At 53.0% G+C, this 9,115-nt stretch overlaps 1 long non-coding RNA gene across 4 annotated transcripts in view; it reads left to right on the forward strand.

Moving 5' to 3' along the window:
• LOC102381748 overlaps positions 1-7,835 on the forward strand; it is a 17,923-nt gene extending 10,088 nt beyond the window's left edge. For all 4 annotated transcript variants that reach the window (XR_324767.3, XR_003095917.1, XR_324766.3 and 1 more), the window contains 3 exons: positions 1,694-2,065; positions 4,741-4,850; positions 5,999-7,835. This is a non-coding gene — a long non-coding RNA (uncharacterized LOC102381748). The remainder of the gene's footprint in view (positions 1-1,693; positions 2,066-4,740; positions 4,851-5,998) is intronic.
• The last annotated feature ends 1,280 nt before the right edge of the window (positions 7,836-9,115 follow it).

The following is a 9,115-nucleotide window of genomic DNA, read 5'->3' on the forward strand; positions in this document are numbered from 1 at the left end:
GCCCCTGGATGAGCCACCCATGGCTCTATCCCACAACCCGCCCCTGCCCCACTCCCTTCTTCACAATAGGGGGCTCAATCTGCACCCCCCTCCACCTTCCTTCTCTACCTACCTCTCCCCCTCCACAGACTTATCTGCTGGGCGCTGCACTATGTGCTGCTGGGTTGCATTCCTATAGGATTACATGAAAGGGGCAAAGGCCTGGCTAGGGTAGATCAGGGAGAGGGGAGCCTGAACCCGCCCCTGCCCCACTCCCTTCTTCACAATAGGGGGCTCAATCTGCACCCCCCTCCACCTTCCTTCTCTACCTACCTCTCCCCCTCCACAGACTTATCTGCTGGGCGCTGCACTATGTGCTGCTGGGTTGCATTCCTATAGGATTACATGAAAGGGGCAAAGGCCTGGCTAGGGTAGATCAGGGAGAGGGGAGCCTGCGAGCCGTTGTACTGGGTGCAGGTGAGACCTCCTCTGAAGCACTCAGTGCAGTTCTGGTCGCCCGTGTGCTGGAAAGATGCTTTTAGGCCAGAAGGAGAGCAGAGATCAACCGCTTCAGGGGATGGGAGACCCTGACTGATGGGCAGAGACTGGGAGCTTGGGCTTTTTTTATTCTTTGAAGGCCCTGAGGCTGAAAGGTTCATGGAGAACAGCTGGTTCCCCTACCTCTGGAGGGTCGGGGTTAGGGAGGGAGCACAGCTTTCTAAATTAAGGATAAGGTCAGGGCAGGGTGGCACCTTAGAAACCAGTGAGTTTAGACGGGCATGAGCTTCCATAGCCAGCAAGCTACTTTATCCAGGGCCAGTCTATTGTCAGGCTGGCAAATACAGGCTGGAAAGTTGAAGGCTTCTGACCATCGGAGCAGCATGTCTGGAACTGTCTGCTGGGAGGACTGAGTCCTGTTAATGTGTTTGCCTTTGCCCTGTGCTATTGCCTTCGCTTTGAGCTGAGGTCACAAAATGCAGTGAGGAGGAGGAGAAAGGGAACAAACCCACCCACCCTTTGTGTTAACAGTTTCAGGCACTCGGGCAGGGTGGAACAGGACCACGCTCAGGTGCCAGGTAGGTAGAACAGGATCTGGCCCCTGGGGTACCTGCATTGCAGACAGAAGCTGGCCAGAGGGGTGCAGAGAGCAACAAGATTCAGCGATGCACATATTCCAAGGGAAGAGTTTTTGAACATGGGTGTGAGACCTGGGCAAATGGGGAGCTTCACATGTTTCCTCATATGTGAGGACATGGTGGAGAAAAGGGGGCATGTTGCCAGGTTGTAGGTCAGTCGTTGCTGCTGGAGAGCAGAGAGGAATTTCACTTCGACCACAGAACCACAGCTAGTGCTTTGTAGCGGGGAGAAAAGGGGCTGGGAGGGGTGGGACGCATCTTGGGTTAACGATCAACGTGGTCAGAAATACCTGGGAAAACCCTACAAGGCAGGTGGTGCTGAGAGTGGTTTTGCCTCCCAGACTCTTGCCCTGTTGGAGCGGGTTCTGGGCCAGTTAAGATCAAAGTGTATTCGAGGTGTGTCCATGGGGCGCTACAGCACGAGCCTGTCCCCTTTGCCAAGTTGCAGCTCACATCAGGGATCAGTCTGTGTCAAGTCAGCTGAATCTTGTTGACCGATTAACAACCATAGAAAATGCAAATGAGACGATGAAGGGAGGTGGTAACTAATGTCCTGTCTTCTATTTATTCCCTGCTAGAGTGTGAGCCCATCGACACCACCGGACACAAATGTAGAAATGAATCCATTACAGCGCCTGCGCACACTGCTGTGCTCCTGCGCTTTGTTGTTCAAGACACGGTTGTGGATCATTTAAAAGCTACTCTTAACTGGCAGACTGATTCGCGGGAAGTTGTGCATGCCTATCACGAAGGCAAGGACCAGCTGGACAGACAGGCAGAGAGGTTTCGTGGGCGAACCGAGGTCTTTCCCAAGGACATTCGCAGTGGCAATGCATCTTTGTTGCTGAAAAATATATCCTGGAATGATACACGAGCCTATTGCGCTTACTTTTTCCTCAGTGATGATGGAAAGCATAGTGAATGCTGCAGCATCCAACTTCACGTGTCAGGTATGTCTGTGCAGTAACCCTGGCTTAGGAAATGTGCTCTTACATGCCTCAGCAGAGACTAATTTAATGAATCTTGCTCATAACGCACAGGAGCTTGCGTTTTGAAGGGAGCTGCTATTCCCAGTACAGGTACTAAGTGTAAGAGTTGGGCTGTTGTCCGCTTCCTAATAGTGTTTAGGAGGAGGCCTCATGGCCCCAAGCTCAGTCCAGCTTTGAAAGCGCAGTTGGTGATACTGTCTCCCTGCTCCTCCCCCTGCCCTCCCCGCTTCTCCCAAATCTGTAGCTTGAATGTGGGACTCTAAGCACGAGGCTCTTCATATTTTGAGAAAAAGGAAAGTGAACTTTATCCTTTCTTTAGCTCTTCTGCCTTCCTGTGCCACCCATAGTTTTCATGCCAATGCAGTAGATCTGCCTCTTCTCTGTTCAGCCCCCGTCCACACGTTCTTTCTCTTCTGCCTTCCTGTGGCAGGGTCCTGGATGCATCTGCCACTTTGAGCTTAAGTGGGGAGGAGTGTGGCAGGCCACTTGATGTGCTGCCACTTGAAGAGGTCAGGCAGCCTGCGGAGCCACCAGCAGGTTGGGGGTCAGGGCTGATTGCTGAGTCAGATGACCCAAGGGCTGGCAGGAGAAGGATCACGTGAGTGCAAGGGAGCCTCCTGGTTGGAGGAGGGCGGGGTGTAGATGGGGTCTGAGCCCAGACCCTGAGAGCAGGGCTATAACATCTTGGGAGCTGGTGGAAGAACACCACCCAGCAGGAAGGCTGCAGCTCCTAAATGCCAGCTAGGAGAGAGAGGTGGAGGTTTGGGTAGCAGCTCAGGGGATGGAGAACCTGGGGGCCCTGGGAAGTGGGGCTGAATGCCCGAGCATAGGGAGAGCCCAGGTAAGGCCTGAGACAGAGACTGCGTGCATCAGGGCCTGAGCAGCTGTGAGACCTAGTTCAGGGCTCGGGTGAACCTGGTGAGGGTGGCAGGGTGTGGGACCCTATTGCAAAGGGGCACACAGAAGAAAGGGGCTGCATCCAGGAAGATCTATAGAGGGCCCTGAGACTGCAGGAAGAGGGAGAGCGACTTACAGAGGGGCCTGAGAAGATGGACCTGTGGATATGAGGGGGCTGATGGCCAGAGAACTGACCCTGAGCACCTCAACTGGGCCAAGCTGGGGTCAGGGCCCAAGTGGGGCTGATGGGTGCATCCAGAAGCCCAGTGAAGGGCCAGGGAAGACCAGGACTGCATGGGTCCAAAGGGCTGGGTGGGTCTGAGAGGCCTGAGCTGCATAGTGAGGTCCAGCGAGCGTAGTGGGACCAGAGGGTCCAGCAAGGGCCGGGAATGGAGTGCAGGGCCAGACGGGTCCAAGGGCATGAGCAGTGCAGCCCAGTGAGGGGCTGGAGCAGGGGGTCGGACCGGATGAGTCTGGAGGCCTGGAGCATGTCTAGGAAAGTGGAGAACTGAATGGGTCCAGGGCCAGGGACCAAAGAGCAGCTGACAGCCCTTGAGAGGGGCCAGGAGGGAGCTCGAGGAGCCTGGCAGCCAGGGGAGTCGTCGTGTGAGACCGAGGGGCCAGAGGAGAGGCTGAGGGGTCTGGCAACTTGAGTGGGGTCAAGAGTGAGATGGAGGAGCCTGAAAGCCTGGAGTGGGGCCGAGAGGGCAGAAGACCCAGGGAGGGGCTGGATCAGCAAGGAGTTGTTAATGGGATCTGAAGGCCCAGGCCCTGTAGTTTTTAGCTGTGAACATGTATCTCACGCACGCTTTCCAAATCCCTGCACACATGTAATGCACATGTATACTATACACACATGGGAGAGAGTGTGCACACTTCCACGCTCCATTGCCACCTCCTGTGGAAGGCATTGTGCCCACTCAAGTGTGTTGCAACATGCCTTCCTCGAGGGCTGGGTGCTGGAGGAGTGGGGGGTTTCCTTCCACGTGCTTCACAGAACATCCCTCCTTGTAATGATGCCTCAAATAGGGAGGAGGATTACCCAAGCGGTGCTGGGTGCAACCAATCTGTCTGGGATTATTGATGTGCTTGGATTTTTCATTTCCAAGTGGGCTGGGGTCCCCCCTCCCCCACTTAGTATTAACTGGAAAATGATCCTTTAGGCCTTTTAGAGAAAGTCTTCTTCAAGTAAAAAGCAAAGCATGAAGGTTTTCCTTTTGAAGGATGGCACTCTTGAAGATGCAGTGGCATGAAAGCAGGGGATTAAAATGAAGATGTAGCAGGCCAAATCCTGGGACCTTGAGCCCACTAAGGCGCATTTGTCAGGTGTCTGTGCCTTGCAATCTCATAGGCCAGGGGCTGGAAAGAAAGAAAAACTAAGGTTATCGATGCCATGTTCTGCACCAGGAGTTGGCAACCCCTGGCACATGTATCAGAGCATGGCAGGTGAAGACATTTTGCTTGGTACACCAGTGTGTGCCTCAGGGCTAATGACAGGGGAAGTACTTGCAAGGCAAGCCCCGGTCTGGTGATTCAGGGTACTCAGGCAAAGCACATTTCCCAGCCCCTGCCCCCACCCATCTCCAGCCCTGGCCTTTAAGGACTTTGTGCATCCAGCGGACGTGCCACCATCACCCCAGAGGCCAGTAGCTGGAGGTGGTGCTGGAGCTGCTCCCTCCGGCTGAGGGGGATGGAGGAGGGGCTGCCCGTTCTCACCTGGGGCTTGCTCTGCTCCACAGGGAAGGGCGCTGCGGTCCCAGTGCTGGGAGCTGTGCACTGTCTCGCTGCCGTCCTGCTGCTGCACATGGTGTTGTGAGCACGTGAAGATAATCTCTGTCTTCCTGCACAGGTGAGTTGAGTGGGGCACACGTGATGCCCATCAGGCTCTGCTGGCTCCTGCAGACCGAGGCATTTGCTCGCACTTGTCCAGCACCTTGTAATGAAGTGGGGTTGCATTTGCAGCCGGGGCATTGGGGGTCTCACATCAGAAGTCAGTTCATGCCTGGTCCAGAGCACCGACCCCTCCCAAACCCTGTCCCTAGAGAAAACCCCAGGGGAGTCTATGGGGTATAGAGACTTCATGGCCTTTCTATCCCCCCACCTCAGTTTTCCACCACCTTGCAGCTGTTGCAGTAATAGAGATGAGGTTCCCCTCCTCCAACCAGCTCCAGGGGGACCAGAGGAAGGAGCCGCAGGGGGAGGCTGGTGCTTACTGTAGGCCAGTGTTCAGTGTCACCGAAGTGCCCTGGCTTGAGCTGCTGAGATTGCAGCTGCGTTGCCCAGGTCAGAGTTTTGTCCCCAAAGGACAGTGAGTTCGTGCCCGGTGCGCTTGTGCCAATAAACACACAGGGGTGAAGGATCCAACTTAATCTTTATTTCTGCGCAGAAAGCGGTGCTTGGCAATCATTCACAAAGCAAGCACACCCCACCCCAGTGGGCATCAGCCTTATATAGCTACGTAACAGGTTAAACTTGCTGATGTGATGAAATGTGCAGCAAGCCCAGCAAGTAACCCCCCTTTTCCAACTCCACCCCCAAGTAACCCCCCTTCCAACCTTCCCCTGGGACTGTGTTGATACAGCTTTTCCTTCTAGCGAGGCCAGCAATTAGCAACTAAGCAACAAGCGATCTCCCCCAGCCTAAACAACCTACTCTATGCCCTTGGTTAGATAAAATACTTTTTCAAAACATACAAAGCTGTTCCTGGGGAAAAAACTAGTGAAAAGTTCAGAGGTACTCATCAAGAGCCCCAAGGGGAGCGTGTCCTGCCTCTCCCGGTCTCCTCACCCCAGGTGCAGGACCTGGCTGAGTGGGTTGCTGTATCAGGGACATGATTCTGGGGTCGTGGGCAGTGACCCATGGGGTCGGTCCCAATGGCAGGGATAAAGCCCCAGGGAGCAGTGGCCACGGCACCTTGTTCATGGCGTGGGGAGGGAAGAGCAGGTTGGCTGGCCTGGCCGCCTCTCGCCTCCAGTAACGCAGCTCTGCTTGTTTCAGCCCAGATGAAAATGCTGACTTGTGAGCCCGACCACTGAGGAGCCCGAAGTGCCTCTCGCTTCATCTTTCCAAGCACCTCTACGGTACGTGACCTGCCTGCTGCTGCGACTGCCGGGGCCCAGTGGAGTGGACGGTGGGGCGTCTGCCGAGAGCTGCTGGTTTAGGAAGTCTCCCCAGGACCTGGAAAGGCAGAAGTCCCACCGGAGAGGAGGCCTCAAAGTGATTTCTGTTGGAGGGAGGGGTTGTAGGGTAGAAATGCTAGTAGGGGAAGGGGTGTATGTGTTTTATGTGTGTAATAATACATTTTCTCCTGGTTTATAGAAAAATGGAGGGAGGGGGGAATTAATATGTATAAATTCATATAATTTTTTCCCCATATATTAGTGGAAGGGAAAACATTTATATGAATTTATTCATACTGGGGGGTGTTCTACAAACCAAGGGAAAATGCATCTTCCTCTGACGGACACGATTTCTAAGTCTATAAGGGCCTAAGAGAGCCTTGAGGACACTAAGACCCAACAAAGGTAGTAATTCCAACATGAGACTTATATATAAATCTTTAGCTATTGGTAGAAATAGACTTTTTTTTTACAAAAAATATAAATTTATACAATTGGATGTTAGGAAAAGTTCCTGCACTTTAATTTACCAGTCAAGTGTTTAAAATGGTACTACCACTTTATTCATAAAGTAGACACTTTTGAATGATTCCCAAATGCTGCTCCCAAGTTTGGGATGTAGCAATAAAGGCCATGCCAGGACCAAAGCAAGGATGTGGAGCAGAGGAGCAGGCGGGGAAAGGCTGCAGGTGGAGCTTTGTCACAGGACAGTGGAAGAGATTCATTGGAGACAATGGCCCATATCCAGGTCCACCTTGAGATGGGCCTGTAGGATCTAATGCAGGGGGAGCAAAATACAACCCACAGGCTGGATCTGGCCTGCCAACAGATTGGATCTGGCCCACATGTGGACAGCCACCAATTCATTGCATCTGGCTCACAGGTGGCTGGCAGGTCCAGGTGCTGTGTGGTGCCAAGTGGCTGGGCAAGCCTGTTTCCACCCAGCACCATCAGCCCAGCATCAGCTGTGGGCCTGAGCAGGGTTTCCACCGCAGCAGGTGGGTGGCGGTGTCAGCTATGGATACTGCTGGCAGATTCTGGGGTCAGAACCCAGAACCTGCCAGCTGTGTCCACAGCTGCTGCCGCCGCCCCCGCCCCAGCGCAGAGCCTCGACCTGGAACCTGCTGCTGGCATGAGCCGTGGCTGCAGTCAGGAGAATTGGCACGGAGAGAGGGCCTTAAGGAGATCACGGCCCTCCTAAAGGACGCCGCCGTGACAGCTGAAAGTTTAAAAAGTTCAAGGCCTAATGAGTCCAGGCAGAGCAGTTCAGTTGCTCACTGGAGCAGACCCAAATGTTTCCACTCAGGGACTGTTTCTTCTCATTGCTACCTCCATGTCCAATGGACAACTTCCAAAAACCACTGGGAGTACTATTTATAAATCTGGGTGTATGTGTGTTTTGTTGTTTATGTATCTGTGTGTGTGTTATAATTTATCATGGTTTGTATTAAAAAGGGAAGGAGAAATTGATACATATTACTTTTTTTCCCCCCCTCTCCCATTTTTCTGTGAACCAGGGGAAAATGCATCTTCCTCTGACAAACGCTACCTCCAAGTCCCTAAGGGCCTAAGAAAACCTTGAGGACACCAAGACCCCCCTCCCTAAAATTTCATAATTCTAACATATCTATCTTTATCTAGAGATAGATCGCTGTCTATCCAACTTCAATAAGCTAAGGACTTAGTGAGCAATGCCCTATGGGATTATGGACTGCAGGGAAAGAGCTGTGGGACCAGGGACCTTAGGTGAACGGAGTGGATGAAGAGTGGTCGTTCCTCAAGGACACGATCCTCGGTGCACAGAAGTTGTCCGCACCTCTACGGCAAAAAGGTGGCACAGCCGCCGGAAGTTCATCTTGGCTCAGTAGGGAAGTCCTAGGTCTTCTGAAAAAGAAAAGGGAGGCTTACCAATGATGGAGCTAGGCATAGGCCCCAAGGAGAACTACATAAGAATGGCCCAGACCTGCAGGGAGCAGATTAGAAAAGCACAGGTGGTGACCGAATTCAGGTTGGCAACCGAAATCAAGGACAATAAGAAGTTCTTCTATAGGTATATAGGCAACAGGAGAAAAACCAGTGGAAACGTAGGACCACTGCTCAATGCACCTGGACATCTGATTGCCAACACCAAGGAGAAAACTGAACTCCTGAACAAATACTGTGCATCTGTAGTCCACCAGCGTAAGACTGTATAGGCTGCCGAATGCAAATATGACACAGAGTTGCAGGAGGACTGATCACTTACCACAGTCAATGTAGAGCTGGTGAAAGAACAGCTAGGGAGGATGGATACCTATAAGTCAGCAGGACCAGATGAACTCCATCTGAGAGTGCTGAATGAACTAGCCAAAGTCATAACAGGACCGCTGGCCAACCTCTTCAGGAATTTGTGGCACTCGGGAGAGGTCCCAGAAGACTGGAAGAGGGCCAATGTTGTGCCCATCTTCAAGAAGGGAAGGAGAGAGGACCCAGGGAAATACGGGCTGATCGGGCTGATCAGCCTGACCTCAATCCCAGGAAAAATCCTTGAAAAATTTGTCAAGGAGTCCGTATGTGATTCATAGATGTTAGGGTCGGAAGGGACCTCAATAGATCATCGAGTCCGACGCCCTGCATAGGCAGCTGGGTCTAGATGACCCCAGCTAGATACTCATCTAACCTCCTCTTGAAGACCCCCAGGGTAGGGGAGAGCACCACCTCCCTTGGGAGCCCGTTCCAGACCTTGGCCACTCGAACTGTGAAGAAGTTCCTCCTAATGTCCAGTCTAAATCTGCTCTCTGCTAGCTTGTGGCCATTATTTCTTGTAACCCCCGGGGGCGCCTTGGTGAATAAAACCTCACCAATTCCCTTCTGTGCCCCCGTGATGAACTTATAGGCAGCCACAAGGTCGCCTCTCAGCCTTCTCTTGCGGAGGCTGAAGAGGTCCAGGTGCCCCAGTCTCTCCTCATAGGGCTTGGTCTGCAGGCCCTTAACCATACGAGTGGCCCTTCTCTGG

This window comes from Alligator sinensis, unplaced genomic scaffold (genome assembly GCF_000455745.1).
Source record: "Alligator sinensis unplaced genomic scaffold, ASM45574v1 scaffold888_1, whole genome shotgun sequence".
NCBI lineage: Eukaryota > Metazoa > Chordata > Crocodylia > Alligatoridae > Alligator > Alligator sinensis.